Source organism: Festucalex cinctus, chromosome 2 (genome assembly GCF_051991245.1).
Source record: "Festucalex cinctus isolate MCC-2025b chromosome 2, RoL_Fcin_1.0, whole genome shotgun sequence".
Taxonomy (NCBI): domain Eukaryota; kingdom Metazoa; phylum Chordata; class Actinopteri; order Syngnathiformes; family Syngnathidae; genus Festucalex; species Festucalex cinctus.
The window spans coordinates 7,115,372-7,132,287 of record NC_135412.1 but is presented as its reverse complement, the minus strand read 5'-3'; the positions used below and the strand labels follow the sequence as shown (position 1 = coordinate 7,132,287).

Genomic DNA, 16,916 nt, shown 5'->3' with positions numbered 1-16,916 from the left:
GTCATGATGATGATGAGAGCTGAAAGGCTTTTACAAAAGAAAATGGAACTGAGACTGTAGTTTCACTTTACCGATTTCAACACATATGCAGTTTGCAACCTTCCTTTTAAGCAAATTTTTTTTTTAGATTCTTTGACTGACGCGGCCAGAGCTCCTTGCTCAAGCAGAAACACGCTAGCTCTTACGGAGCAACTAAACTATGTTCAGGTGCAGGTGTCGATGCAAATGTACAGTCCTATAATGGACGGGTGAACAAAGCTGTACCCCACATCGGACTTCGGTCTTTTCTGTGACATAAGGGGATACATGGCATAAAAGCAAGATGACTAAATATTAGGTCTGCAACAAAAAAATGAGGGGTAAAAATGGATAATGTCATGATTGAGTTGTAATGACGCACAAAAAAATAAAATAAATAAATAAATATCATTACTGTATTTTTGGAACTATAAGTCACACTTTTTTTCCATAGTTTGGGCAGGGGGGCGACTTATACTCCAGATAGACTTATATGTGATTTTTTTTTTTTTTTTTTACACATAATTATATTTGTTGTAATAATAACAAGCATAATTTCACGTTTGTTATTTTCACACTGGCAACCACAAGAGGGCACTGTAGGCGCAATAATTGAAACTGATGCCGAGTCTGACGTCAGCCACGCAGAAGAGGAAGTGGCGCTTCGTCTACCTCCGGCGTTAGCAGAGTTGTTCAGAAGTGACACGGAGGATGACGAGTTCAATGGATTTCGTGAAATGGAGTGAGATGGAGAGTCTGGTAAACCTGTTAGCATGTTCTTTATGCTATAGTTATCTAAATGACTGTTCATATGTGACGTTAACATACCAGACACATATTCAGTTTACATCAATGTGTTACGTTAGCATACCGTACGCCTGTAATGTTTGTTCTTGGTCACGATTTTTATGAAATAAATGCGACTTATAGTCCAGTGCGACTTATGTATGTTTTTTTTTCTTTATTATGCATTTTTTGGCTAATTCGACTTATATTCCAGTGCGATTTATAGTCCGGAAAATACGGTAAATAATAAAGTCAACAATTGGCTTGGGCACGACTCACCCAATGTGATATCATGAATCAGAGCTGCAAAAGATAAAAATAAAGCAATCGCATCCTGTCTGACTTGTACTTCCAGTGAATGACATATACTGATACATGAATTCAGTGGGCATAGAGTGCAGTCATCATACTGGGTGGCAGTTTTGTTGACGCTGCTCTTATGCAGGAGCATCACCCAACATCAACCCAGTTTGACAAAACCCTCATTTGCATTTGCTCCCTGCTGATCCCCGTGTGATCTTCAGCCTGTTGATCAGACTGCTGGCGAACAGCTGCCAGAATGTGGCAGGTGACGTCTTCGAGGAAGGCTGCAGTGATTCAGATGTCAGCTGAGACAAATAATTGTGCTGAAATTGATCACCATTTCATTCTACTGAGCACTTAGATGACCTGGTGCACGCCATAAATCAACGAGCACTTACTCAACCAAAGGCTTAGAAGAGCATCGCCTGTCCTCAGCCTTCTGACTATTTAGTTGTAATCAGGACCATCCTACTGGTCACCATTTGAAACTTGTCATTTTTAAAAATACTTACACAATTATATACTACGTACGAGTAACAAGTCTGTATTTCTATTTTTCTAGTGTTGAAAGTAAATGTGGGATGCAAACTGCCCACAGCCACACAACGTTCCCCACTCATCAGCTCTTCACCTCCCACTGCACTACAAAGAATGTCCCACTGCGGCCACTCGCCAAGGTTTATTCTCTTAATGGGCCACTTCAATTCTGCTGTGATTCATCGGCAAAAATCGGCTAACGGTCTGCAATTTCCATGAGGAAACAAAACGTTTCTTCTGGAGTCAGGACTGACTGCCCAAAACCCCCGAAATGAATCACGGCCATCAGATAAAGTTGAGGCCAATACGACACTTGCTGCTGGCTGCACATCACTCGCAACTCACAGGAAAATTGAGCTTGGCAATTTAAGCACAGTGTTTGTTGACCTGCATGACTGCTCCATTCAATAACATAATGACACGTGGAGAAGATGTATGAGTTCACCACAGAATGTATTCATAGAGAAAACGAATTTGGCCTCTGGTCATGATAAAGCACCGTTTGAAAAGTCCTTGACGAATTACTATGGCGCTATCTATGCAAATAGTTCAAACCTCTGGAATGTACTGTTCAATTGGCCCATCGCTGCCGATGAAAGAAAACGCTCTCATCTGCAAGTGTGACCTCCAAATCTCCTTTATATGTCAAATTTAATTAGACACAGAAACTTGGAAAAATATAATAGATCACTTAAGCTAATATTGTGACAGTTATCAAAAATAGATGTGGTGCTCCGCAGGCTCGACTCCAAATTAATCTACAATATTTTCCGCACTATAAGGCGCACCTCATTATAAGGCACACCGCATTATAAGGCGCACATTCAATGAATGACATATTTTAAAACTTTTCCCATATATAAGGCGCTACAGTAGAGGCTAGGGTTACGTTGTGCATCCATTAGATGGTGCTGCGCTAAAGGGAATGTCAACAAAATAATCAGATAGGTCAGTCAAACTTTATTAATAGATTACAAACCAGCTTTCCGACAACTCCAAAATGAATAAACAGCTTTTTGATTATTTTCTCTGAGGTAAAGTATTAGTATTAGCTAGCGATCCAAGATGGCGGGATCGTCTGCGCATGCGTGTCACCGATCGTGCAGGGTCACCGATAGCGTCTTGACAGCGAGACCTGTTGCGGCTCAATATTGATCCATGTATTTTTTTTTCACTCACTCACTCACTCACTCACTCACTCACTCACTCACTCACTCACTCACTCACTCACTCACTCACTCACTCACTCACAGAAGCTTACATGTGTAAATGAGTGAGTGAAAAAAATAAAAAATAAATACGTGCGTGCTTTCAAATTGCCGCGGGAGTGACGTGTGACGTCACACAGCTGACACGTTCGCCCGGCCCCGTTGGTGACCCCCCCCCCCCCCCCCCCCCCCCCCCGAGCGCTATGCGATTGGCTGGGGGGTGTAAACACTGTCTGTCCACAGAAACGGCCCGCTGTTTACAAAACAAACACAACATGGCAAAATACAGGCTGGAGGTGTGGGTATTTAGGACAAAATCACCCCCACACGTTATGAAAAGCCCATATCTATAAATTGAGAAGTAGTTTGTTTGTTTAAATCTTGTATTTAAAAAGTGCATTTTCCTGAGTGAAACTGGCAGACAGGCCCTTTAAATATAATGTATGGAATACATTTTTTTAAATTAGGTTACTATTCATGTGCTATGCATTGATTACTGGTTGGATGTTTTGTTCTGATATTTTTTTTTAATGTACAAATTGTATGTTGCTGTGAAAACTTTTGAGACGCTAGTGATTCAGGGCCATAAAACTAAAATGGAACGCAATTTACATTTATCTTTACATTTTAAACGAGCTAGATGGCATTTTAAGAGCAAATGTTGGAAAATGTGGTTTTATAGCCTCATGTTCACAAAGGACACAACATGCGGATCTCACCAACTTTGTATTTTAAAGCAAAGCTGGGTTGTCTCTTCGAACGGAATGCTCCCTGCTAGCTTCGTATTTTAACTTCATATTTCACAGTGTACCAAAATGTCAGCCAGTCCTTTCTTGTGTGACTACATGCAGTGTCGCAAACCAATTTTGTTTCCTTTCCATCTGTCCAGATAACAAGACACTGCAAAAGACACAGCGAATCTACTCAAGCCAAATATATGTGGAATAATGAATATGCATGGAAATGCTTGGCCGTAGATAACCACAAATGTAATGAGCCTTAAATCCTTCAATTAGTATGTTGCCAAACCTCAATGAGAGGACATCAAGAAGCAACAAGTCAAACAGGACGCAACACCACGGAAGGACATTTCAAAATGAAACAAACTGGACTGGATTTCAAACTGATGAGTTAAACCCTTGAGAGAAAAAAAAATCATGTGCCTACACATGTTTTTGACTCTTTTTTGCTTTTTGTCTGAGGCAATTCGAAGCAAATCATGGCGGTGCACTACTTTTCAAAGTGTTTGTAAATGGAAACAGACAGTCAAACCAGCCTCAAGCAACATCCACTATTAATAGCCCAGCGCAAAACAACCCAGAGCAACAGGAGCTGCAAAAGCGATGCTAGAAAGTGTAATATTAACATATTTGACAGTAAAACATAAATGGCGAGGGCGTGAAGCACTGGAATGAAGCACAACCACATATAACTCAAATCAGAATAAAAAAACAACAACATTTGATTTCTATTGTTGATTTGATGTTGCATTTTTGCATCTTTATTGTCGTATGTTTTTATGTACTGAGGACTACAATGGAAATAAGCATATAACACATAATTGTGTGTGTGCGTGAAGAGCTGTGTTTTATTTATTTTTTTGCAGGTGGGTGGACTGAGTTTCCAGCGCCCACGTCTTGTCATCATTAGTTAGGTTCGTAATATTGTTCCTCTTGGTCATTGGTTGTGTGCCTTTTTCTAGCCAATTTTATGTATTCTCGAAGCATAGTTCCAGTTTTTCTATTTTCTCTCTATCCTTGTGTAGATTTGCTTCTGTCTCCTTGTTTGCTTTGTCCGCTTCTAAACTTTTGTAGTTTAAAATCTGTTCCTTTGTTGTATTATTTGTTTTATATAGTGTACTTAAATATCTTCTCTCCTCACACTATTGCGTACTCCCGTGTGGCTGTGTTTTCTATTTATTTATTTATTTATTTATTTTTGTTATTGTCTTTATTTCCATTTTATTTTGGCATAGCAGTTTCTAGTTGTTTCGTTCTTTTTTGGCATCTAACTCCTCTCGCGCTTCACCCATTCACATCAGTTTTACTTGCCCACATTCCTTAGTTTTTCCTTATCAATCTTTTTTGTTTAGTTTTTAGTTCCTTGTATTTCTGCTTGTTCATATTATACAGTATGTGCTCCTTTGGTTAAAAAAATAAAAAAAAAAGGTTGCCCTTGTTTTTCACAATGTTCAGCACGATCAACATGATTGCGTTCCACCGTGCTCCTTTCATGACATACATTAAAACATCTCAAAATAATACTCATCAATTTTATGTTTCGGGGCAAAGTTCTCCCTTCTGTGCATTTCGCTTTGGCTTCAACAGTCACTAAACATGTTACTCAATGTGTACAAACCAATAATAAAAAAATAATAATAATAAATCAGTGGATTTATTGATTAAATCAATTACTAACCCAGCCCTAATACTGATTAATACATCACAACAATCTTACAATGTGAACACTTCAAGGACATGGACAGCGTTTGTGTTTTTTTTTTCAGCATTCACGTAATTATCCCACAAATACTCCAGACTGAAATGCGTTTGCAATAAAAGCGAGAAAGCCTTTGCTTCATTAAACAACAAGATTTTAGCTGAGAACCTCATAAGCAACCATTTTTCTTTCAAATTTCTCTCAACAGGGAGAGCACTGCCTATGATGAAGGGCCATTTAAACCCAGAAATTGGCTTCATCCCTGACTGAGCAGCAATTTGACAGGAAGCTGGAGTTAGTGTAGCATATCGTACCTGACACAGCTGGCTCTCTTCCAACACAATAAGAGTGCCCACTCCCAATCCCTGGAAGAAAAAAAAAAAAAAAGGCATGTCAGCCTATCAGAGAGAAATAGTTGGGGAATAGCAGAAAGTGAATTTTCTAAACTCATCCGCAAAGTTTACAATCTTATCAAAACATTTAATTGATATTCACATAGAAGAAGTGAAAGAAGGAAAAAAAAAAAGCAAAAAGCCTTTTCTCAATTTGGTTTCTTTCTTTCTTAGAACTAAGGTATTGTATAATAGAGGACACTGGAAGATAAATATTTTCAATGATTTTATTGAAGGGCTTGGACATGCATCGCACTAATAGTTTATTATGACCGCTCGCCACCGAATTCTTGATGTATGCACAAAGGGATGTTTTTGTGTGTCACCAGCTGTAAATCATCAGTATGCAGGCACTGTTATCTACGGCAACAAACAGATGTAGGAGGAAGTATCTATTGATGAATGCGCTTTCATGAGAACTTATCATTCAAGACTCACTTAGGCCTTGAAAAGGTCACATTTTAAGTCAAATTAAGTTTCTCACTCCATTAAAATGCTTCCAACGCAGCCACGGAAGCTATATTTTAACTGGCTTTTTGGTACTAATTCAGCCCAGAGATGACATCAGACTCTGAACAATGAAGTCAAATTAAAATATTCATCACAGAATCTTTCAATTACCGAACTTTGCTGAGCATTCACTTCATTGCTACTGAAGTGAGACTGAGTGTGCCATCACTTTGTTATAGAAGTGAGTGATGTATGAATTTTTATGGATATATATATATATATATTTATATATATATATATGTATAGAGAGAGAGAGAGAGAGAGAGATTATTGTGGGAAACGTACGAAAGGAGAATGAAAGTTATAGCTGAATCTTTTTTTTTTTTTTTTTTTAATACAGTACATCAATTTCGGCAAACGTTAGAAGGGACATTTATCTGAATAATCAAATATTCAAAATAATTGAAATTTGAAATTGAAATTTGTTAGTGACAGCCCGCTGCGATTGAAACACCACTTTTTGCTAGGATGAAAAACAACAGTTGCCAAATGTTATGTCCCAATTTATACATCCATTCAATTCTGTTTTAAAGGGGCTGTCTGCCGGATTCACTCATGAAATTCACTTTTTAAATACAGAATGTACACACTTTTAACTTTTCTCAGTCTACACATCTGGGTTGATGTTAATCTTTGGTGGTTATTTCGTCATAAACCCCACCCCCCTTGTTTTGTAAACAGCGGGCCGTTTCTGTGGAAAGACAGTGTTTACACCCCTCCAGCCAATCGCAGAGCGGGGGGTGTGGCGTGTCGCAAACGGGGCCGGGCGAACGTGTCGGCTGTGTGACGTCACTCCCGCGGCAATTTGAAAGCACGCACGGATTATTATTTTTTTTCACTCACTCGCTCACAGAAGCTTACGTGTGTGAATGAGTGACGGCACACCACCCCCCGCTCTGTGATTGGCTGGAGGGGTGTAAACACTGTCTTTCCACAGAAACGTCCCGCTGTTTACAAAACAAACACATAATGGCAAAATACAGGGTGGGGGAATGGGGGTTAGGAAAAAAATCACCACCAAAAATTAACATGAACCCAGATGTGTAGACTGAGAGAAAGTTAAAGTGTGTACATCCTGTATTTAAAAAGTGCATTTTCCTGAGTGAATCCGGCAGTCTACGCCTTTAATAAAAGATCATGTAAAATGTAAATGGAACACATTTCAATTCAAAAGTAGAACTAGTAAGAAAGGGCAAAAGAAATGTAGAAACTTTCACACGATTCAAGATGCATCAATAATATAAGTGAAGCAAATAGTGAGGCAGCGAGACCTCAAACTCAGTCACCTTTGGGACAACGTGACCTCTGACCTTGCAAAAGGGCTTCTGGATGAAGAGGCAAACATTTTTCAATTTTTCTACCCTTCTCTATTTTTACGAGTATAATGGTGTTACAAATACAGTACTTTGGTCTATGTGGTGTAGTTGAGATGGACTCTTGTCCGCATCCACAATAGCGTCACTGATAATGTTGAGACAGAGCGAGGAAACAAGTTCAAGTCACACCGGAGCCCTGTGACTACCCTGCTAATAGGCAGAGAGCAGTACCCTCTGGATAATTGGAAAGACCTTCCTGCCCTCCAGCTTGAGTGGCACGTCTCAGCTCCGTTGAGTCAGTCACCTGATCGGAGCTCAGATACATCGAGCTGTCGGCTCAAATCCAGAGTAATCACACACTTCCATTAACAAGCTACTCACACGCACTAGAAGGTGTTCCCGAAAGAGGCAGCACGTCCAGCTCGCACAACCGCACAAAGACGCGTGCATGCAAGAGCGCGCACGCTTGCGAGCCCACACACAGACGCTCCGAGGAGGCAGCTGATGAGCAGTCACCTGGCAAATTAGCTTATTTGACAGATGCACAGACATACTCATTGGTATATTACAAACACGCTCCAGTAACATTGCAACTCCTCTGCCTGCGGATGCTAATTCAGACCTCAGACACTTACCTTGGTGTGGAATCATGCATGCCCGTGTTCTCAATTGAAAGTCATTTCTCAGATGCTGGAAAAAAATAACACCCCCTTGTCAGTATGCTAATTACCACAATGGGAATTATCACGGCCATTCCAGTGTAGTAACTTACAATAAGTCTTGCTTCTAAGGATCAGGGATGTAACTATATCTAGATCTCACCGTTTGGTTTTATCATAGTAGTAATCTCACGGTACGATAATTATTAATATGTGAATTTTACTCTAACGCTCCAGATACTATGAGGTTGTGTTGTGTTAATGTTTGTTGAACTGCAGTGTTTTGAACAAAGCCTGACTCATTTTGTTTATATTTTTCATGTGATATTTTATTGGGGCGGCACAGTGGATGACTGGTTAGCACGTCCGCCTTCCAGTTCTGAGGACTCGGGTTCGAGTCCAGGCTTCGGCCTTCCTGGGTGGAGTTTGCATGTTCTCCCCGTGCCCGCGTGGGTCTTCTCCGGGTACTCCGGTCTCCTCCCACATTCCAAATACATGCATGGCAGGTTAATTGGGCGCTCCAAAATTGTCCCTAGGTGTGCTTGTGAGTGTGGATGGTTGTTCGTCTCTGTGTGCCCTGCGATTGGCTGGCAACCAGTCCAGGGTGTCCCCCGCCTACTGCCCAGAGCCAGCTGAGATAGGCGCCAGCAGCCCCCGCGACCCTTGTGAGGAATAAGCGGTCAAGAAAATGGATGGATGGATATTTTATTGAATTTTTCAATGCAAATTTTCTTGAGGATTAAAAGAGAATTGCTAAAAAGGATGCAATTTTTTTTTTTTTTGCTCTGTCATTAGTGGCATAAAAAGAAAAAAAATAATGATGCTATCATTTATTGTAAGAGTTTCTGGTAAAATGTTTTGTCCTGAAAGTTTGTTATTGTGACAGGTCTGCTCAAAACAAAAACAAACAAACAAACAAACAAAATTTCCATTGAAAAAGTGTCTGTTCAGTATCGTATTGACATTTTTAAATTCACAACATTAGAAATTGGATAATGTCGAAAAACAGAGATTGCTTTGTGTAAGTCCAAAAATTCAACTCAAATCAGAAACACAGAAAGACACACAAAGGCAGCACAGGTGCTGAAAAAGATAAGCAACAATAATTCAATTAATCATGATAATCCAAAAATTGTGTTTTTTCCCTGCTTAGTGATATGCTTAAATAAAATCGTGCGTCGGGGCCGTGGAGGCCGGCGCGAGGGCCGTCTCTCCATGATCGATTGCGAAGCAATGCTAAGATATGTTGTAGGTGTAGCCGGGAGAGATCCGGGGGCTGCTTGGACAAAATGTTGATGATCAATAAGTCCTGAAACATGTATTCGTTTTCTCATGTGGGCCAGTCAGCCAATCATCGGTAAACTTCTTATAATGTGGTCACATTGGTTATACAGCCAAGCGGCTGTGAATATGCAGTATTGTAACAAGGAAGTGGAGATAGATCATTGTCACAGCTGGCTAAGAAATGTGCCTTAATTGTAGCCAAAACAAAAATATTAAGTACAATTGCTCATTATTTTATACTGAGACAAGACCATGATAATTAATGCTGTGATTGTGAATACTGTGGCATCGCTAATAAGCACAATGGAAAGAAAGCAAATGCACCTTGAAGTTTCAGCTTCCCCAAATCATGACAGTTTGTTTCCTTTGGGAACAGAACCAGGCCCTATACAGTGGTTGAAGACCCCAACTTCAAGTCACAGACATGTTTCCCAGAAGTGTCACTTTTCTTTTCTTTTTTTCTTTTTTTTTCAATGTCCCAATCTTGTTTTATTGTAAAACACCGAAACAATCCAATTTTTTAACTGCACATGAAGCAGTTCTCATAAACAAAAATGCAAAACCTATTAATAATCTCATCAGAAGAGGTGACATTGGTGGACAAGATCGGGTTTACTTTATTTATTTATTTATTTATTTATTTATGTATTTTATTTTTTTACGTGTATGTGTGCGTTTGCGTGCGTGCGCGAGCAAATACGTGTAAATTCAAAACCATTAGTTCACCTAAAACCTCATAAAAATCCCATGACCCTTCACCACAACCAGATACTTCAGAGTCTCACCAGAGTCATGAGGTTCAAACGGTCAGGAGACCAGAGAAAAGGTCAGAAAAGATAAAAAGAAAAGAAAGATAAATCAAAGTGAAATCCAGCACCGACCAAACACTTCCTGCCTTCCCCATGGTTACAAAATCAAAGTCTTACGCCAACCCCAGAAGCCTCTAAATTCCAACAAATTAAAGAGATCTCAAGAGACCAGAGGAAAAACTAAAGGGAGGAAGGAGGGAAGGATCGATGAGGCAGAGTGAGATCCACAGAAACCAGTACATCCAGTCCATCAAAATGAAATCCAGCCCCTCCCACCTATCTACGTAGATAAGTCAGGACTCAGGAAGCACCTCTGTGTACCACCTCTAAACACACGCCCACTTTCCCCAAGCAGCCTGCGGGAGAACCAACAAAGTGTATCCGGGAAAGAGGCACTTTTACGTGGCTACCTCGGCGACAGTCCATCCAGCAGCTGTTTGTCTGCGATTGTCATTTCTCAGAAGACAACAATTTAGAAATGTTGCTTGATTGTTTGCAACTGTGCACCAGCTGCTTCAAATTAGCATGGGTAAAATCTAGTAGTAACATATGGAGAAACAAAGAAGGGGAAATTGCTGAGAGTTGTAGAAAGAAAGTTGGGACATTTAAAAATGCCTAATCATGAGGCTGAAATTAATTGCGTGCCTGAAAGAAACTTGGTGAAATTGATGAATTGCGGCAGCAAGTGAGCAATAAAAAATGTATTATTTAGAAGAGTCCATTGATGGAGGCAAAGATGAGAAGTGTGTAATTAAATGTCTTGTTTTATTAACATGCGTTTTTTTTGGAAAATAGTGCAACGTTCACAGTTTAATTAAAATTAAAATTAGCCAAATCACAACATACAGTGGAACCTCGATTAAACAGACCTGTAACCGACGGACTCCAGATATAACAGACAGTCCACTCAAAAACCTTCTATGTTCAGTAGTTAATAAAAATTCTGTCAGTTCCACAATTGGCCTACGTTGGTTACTGACACTGTCGTTAAATCAACTGACCGGTAAATTTGCCAGCAAGCTGAATTCTCGCAGTATTTGTAGAAACACCTGTGGCTACAGCCAAACTGTTTTTTTCATCTTTGGAAAAGGTTATGGAAAGCATGGACTTCACATTGTTATTTGACTGTTTAACTTGTGTACATGTCTCTCAAATATGCTGTTTTTGTACTGTTTTGGTGTTTTTTCTGTCATGTGCTGGGGGTTGCATCCCAAAGCGTAGACACAAATACGATTTTAACCATTTATTTACATTGAGAGGTCTGGAACAAACTTGACTAGACGAGAAACAAAGAGAGTTGCACAGGGGACAGTGGTAACAGAAGTAAATAATAAGACACACACTTCTCAGGAGGCTTATATAGACAAGGAATCGATCTGATTGGTTGTGGCTAGACATGTGGGTAGCAGGACTGACATGGAATTATCTGATTGGCTGTTGACCAGGTAAAGGGATTAAAGATTCCTGACATCACATAGCCCTTGACATCACATTACATCACATTGCCTAAAACCAGTTGAAACTAGATGCTAGTTACATCAGTACATAACAGACACTTGACCTCACGGTCATGAACCCAACTTAACAGGTCATGAACTCAAACTTAACCCTGGCGTGACCCCAGACATGACATTTTGCTTTTGTTTTTGGTTTACAGTTGTTTCTTGCCAAGCCCTTCCAGTTTTAAGAAAGGAAGCACACTAACATCACTTCTTAAGAACATGACCAGCAAGGTAAGTGAGGGTAAACTTTGTATTGTACAGTAGTGAGAATTATTAGGCCACAAAAACGGCATAAAACAATAATTTTGTATCTCATTGGGTGCTGTTAGGCCACACAAAAAATTGGCTCTGACAGCTCCTCTCCCCTATTAATCTGTTAAATCAAAGTTCCACTAATTAAAATATGCATCAAATATGATGCAAGTTTGGGATGATGCACCCCAAATTTTAAGTACTTTGGCCACAATGTTTTCAAAATTAGAATCATCTTCATTAAGTTGGATTAGGTAGATAACTGATTGGTCCTGGGTAAGAGACAGATAAGGAACTTAACTGGATGTGTTGCTGTAAATGCAACAATTCTATTCACACATGCCTCCCTGAGTGTTGCTTTTTTCGTTGAGTTGCAATAGAGATAGTTCAAATAAGCCAGACATCAAGTATCTAATAGGGGTGTTAAAAAAAATCGATTCGGCGATATATCGCGATACTACATCGCGCGATTCTCGAATCGATTCAATAAAAAAAAAATCGATTTGTTTTATTTATTTATTTTTTATTTTTTTATTTTTTTATTTTTTTAAGAGCTCAGAATTGTTCATTCGGTATTCGGATTCAACGGATTCAACGTCTTATCATCATTGCCTTTTTTTTTTTTTTTTTTTTTTTGTGTGTGAATCGATTTTTAAACTTCCATTTTTAATGGAAAAATATTCAACGAAACGTCTGACTTCGGGTTAGGATTCACACCTTGAGCATGGAAGAATGTTATATGAACGGAACATTAAGCCTTAATATTTTATTTTAATGCTGTTCAAACATGAAACAGATTACAACCTCTATAAGATAAATAAATAATACATTTTCATATAAATCTTACACTCTACAAGCTTACTGATTAGTATTTTCTAAATTTGAATGAAAAAAAATCGCAACAATCGACTTATAAATTCGTATCGGGATTAATCGGTATCGAATCGAATCGTGCCCTGTGAATCGTGATACGAATCGAATCGTCAGGTACTAGGCAATTCACACCCCTAGTATCTAATGTTTTTTTTTCTTTATTTCAGCTTTTCCTTCTTTGCCTCTGGCAACACAATGTCCGCAAATTACCAATAGTTTCTATTTCATGACTACCGGTTGTTTTTTTCTAAGCAAGAAGGGACACGTTTGAAAGAGTATTTGTATTACGTTGGTTAGACACAGTGTGACAAATTGAGGCACAGCGTCCACTAGAGGGATGCCACGATTTGTGGAAAGGTCACAGTCGATGTGTTTACACTGCAAAACATTATTATCTGGCTAATAGTTTGGGTTAAAAAGAGTTATGGACCTAATTTAGGAGTGAGACCCCCCCCATTCATCCATCATCCGAGGCTATTCATGATTGGCTAGGTTTTGCGGAATCGCTCAAATGTTGAGGTTTTCCCGAATTTCCAGGGTCAATTGCCAATCCCTTCAAACTGACCCTATCGCCATGTCATTCAGTCACTATTTTGAAACAGATGACATGCACAATTGAGGAATGGCCTGTTTCTTCCCCCTCTCGGCACCATGAGCCAGCAGCTGCGCTCAAGACAAATAAATAGGTCGCATCGCTTCAGTGACCTCTGAGCTCATATGATGATGTTTAATGAGTAAGACACTATCTAGGCATTCCTCAGCAGCCAAGTGTCATATAGAATGTGCTGCATGCAATGCCGCTCAGCATCTTATGCCTTACTGCTACCCAGGGGCAGGATGATTACCTATGTTTAAGTCTGGGCAGGAAAATGGGGACTAATTATAATTCTAGTTTGGGCCAATTACTGTAATTATAAAAAGCATTTGGCATATTGCCTGTGACACATGCAAGGAAACTAATGATGTGACCATCCAACTGGTCACAACTCCAGGTGTGAATCAGTACATAAAGAATTTGCTAATAAAGCATTAGAGCTCCGCTTTTACCTAGCGTATTTTTCGGATTATAAGTTGCAGTTTTTTTCATAGTTTGGCCGGGGGTGCGACTTATGTGTGAAATTAACACATTATTAAATCATTTAACATGTTATTTTCACACTAAACTGCTCTAGGCCTGTGTTGATAAGTTCAACATTGCCGGTAGAAGAGCATCGTCTACCTCCCGAGTTGGGGGAGTTGTTTAAAAGTGACACCGAGGATGAAGATTTCATTGGATTTAGTGATTTGGAGTGAAACTGATAGTTTGGTGAACTTGTTAGCATGTTCTTTATGCTAGTTATATGAATAACTTGTAGTGATGGGAACATTTCACCCACGGAACGTTGGCACGAAGGGAGAGTTCCGGGTGGGAAGGTTTTGTGATGTGGAAAAGGGGAGTTAGCCTGTTAGCTTCTAGCTGAGTGGGGAGTTGCTGTTAAGACCTCAGAAGCTGATGTCAATAAAACGCCAGCCTTTGGCTCCGTGCTTCAACACTCCGCCTCCGACTCCCGTCACTGCTCGCTACAAACTCTTAATATGTTACGTCGTTACTGACATTACCAGGCATGTCAGTCATGTAACGTTAGTATACCGTACACTTATTCAGCCTGTTGTTCTCTGTTGTATTTTTATTTTAAATTGCCTTTCAAGATGATATGTATGTTTTTGGTGTTGGATTTTACCAAATAAATTTCCCCCAAAAATGCGACTTATACTCCAGTGCGACTTATATATGTTCTTTCCTTCTTAATTATGCATTTTTTTGGCTGGTTCGATTTATAATCCGGAGCGACGTATAATCCGAAAAATACGGTAATTATAATTCTAGTTTGGGCCAATTACTGTAATTATAAAAAGCATTTGGCATATTGCCTGTGACACATGCAAGGAAACTAATGATGTGACCATCCAACTGGTCACAACTCCAGGTGTGAATCAGTACATAAAGAATTTGCTAATAAAGCATTAAGATCTCAGCTTTTACCCAATTCCAATTCTGGGCTGAGTCTTGTTGACTAGGAAACATCAAAGATGTGCTACCACAGACTCGCAGAAAGAAAAATGTTCCATAATGAATCTAAAATGCTTTGAGCTGAGGGCCTCAAAGTTGCAAAGAGTGAATGGAAAATAAATGACATGGACAATACTGCTCAGGCATTATATGATCAAGAGGAATATACAGAGGCAGGGGCAGTTGTAAACAGACTACCTTCTCTTCGCTTTTGTTACAACTGTCTGCACTCTCATTGATTTCATTTTTATTTATTTTATTTTTTTACAGAAGTACCCTTTCCCACACCTGTGAGCCTGTCAAAGCATGACAAAGTACACCTTTGATTCCCGTTGAGGCATCTCTGCTCCACTGTCTGCCTTCCAGCCAACATCCTTCCCCCATGGCTTTCGTAATTTGGGGGAAAGTTCTGAGCTCCCTTTGTCTTCCCTGCCCACTCATTCCAACAAATGAAGTCTTTGCAAGCATGTCTTTTTCTTGCATCCTCGCAGGCATCCTAACAGCCACCCAAAGCCTCAGTCACAAAAGCACGCCACCTGCCGCCCTCGGCACCCCTTTTAATCAGCGCTGGCTTTTCCTTCCACTTAAAGTGATACAATTAGTCTGCACTCGGGGCTCATTCTTCACTGTGAACAGCTAATAGTTGCAATTGCGAACTGAGAGGCACAAATTGTAGCATAATCAGATGCAAACTAATTATACTGCTGCGTTGATGAGGTTAAGACATTAAATGGGCAAAAAAACAAAAAGACTAACACATTATTTGTCTCCGCTAGTGTTTGGCTTGCCAGTTGACAACACTGAAATGATCAATCCAATTAGACCTGGTAAGGGGAATGTGATTTCTTTGTCAGTCACATGTACAGTAGAGATAGACCAATATGTTTTTTTCAGGGCCGATACCAATGACGATTATTAGTAGTCAAGGAGGATGATAACCGATATTTGAAGCCGGTATTCATTTTCAGTTTAAAAAAAAAAAAAAAAAAAGTGTGTGTGTGTGTGTGTGTGGGGGGGGGGGGGGGGGGGGGGGCATTGGCAGCAATATATATATATATATTTTTTTTTTAAATCTTAGATGATTGAATCTTAAGTAAATACCATGAATAAGATCAAGGTTGCATATAATGATGCTTTAAGAATTCTGTTAAAATACCCTAGGTGGGAGAGTGCAAGTTTATTGTTTGTTGCCTCAAATGTTCCAACATTTCATGCACTGTTAAGGAATTTTATATGTAAATTTTTGTGTCGAATTAATAGATCCGGTAACGGAATTATAAAATCGATAAATGATCCTTTTTTTAAGTGATTCTAGATACACTTCATTGTTCTGGAAATACTGGATACATGAACTGTATGTTGTTTGAACAAAGGACTATTTTTCATGTGTGTTTTTATATAAGTGTGTTTTTTGTATGTTGTTGTATTATTTGTTTGTTCTTAATGGACTTGAGTCTGTCAATAAAGATACTTCATAGCTCTCTATAGTTTTTAGGGGTGTTGAAAAAAATTGATTCGGCAATATATCGTGATATTGCATCGCGCAATTCTTGAAGCGATTCAATAGGCGGCTGAATCGATTTTTAAACTTCCATTTTTAATGGAAAAATATTCAACAAAATGTCTTCAGGTTAGGGTTCATGGAGAATGTTATATTAATGAACATTAAGCCTTAATATTTTATTTCAATGCTGTTCTAACATGAAACAGATTACCATCTGTATAAGACTGAAGTTTCAGATAAATAAATAATACATTTTCATCCAAATCTTATACTGTACAAGTTTACTGATTAGTATTTTCTAAATTTGAATTTAAAAAATTGCAACAATCGACTTATAAATTTGTATCGGGATTAATCGGTATCGAATCGAATCGTGACCTGTGAATCGTGATACAAATCGAATCGTCAGGTACTAGGTAGTTTTCTACAGTAAATGTTTTTTTTCCAAAATTTAAACATACCTTAAATCTTAAA

General features: G+C 39.1%; 1 protein-coding gene across 4 annotated transcripts in view; it reads right to left on the bottom strand.

Moving 5' to 3' along the window:
- LOC144013524 (beta-1,3-galactosyltransferase 1-like) overlaps window positions 1–16,916 on the bottom strand; it is a 114,899-nt gene that overhangs the window by 68,481 nt on the left and 29,502 nt on the right. For 3 of the 4 annotated variants that reach the window (XR_013282272.1, XM_077512514.1, XM_077512515.1), the window contains exon 2: window positions 5,606–5,656. The exons of the other annotated variant lie outside the window; for it this stretch is intronic. The gene's annotated coding sequence lies outside the window, so the exon portion shown is untranslated. The remainder of the gene's footprint in view (window positions 1–5,605; window positions 5,657–16,916) is intronic. 4 annotated transcript variants of the gene reach the window in all.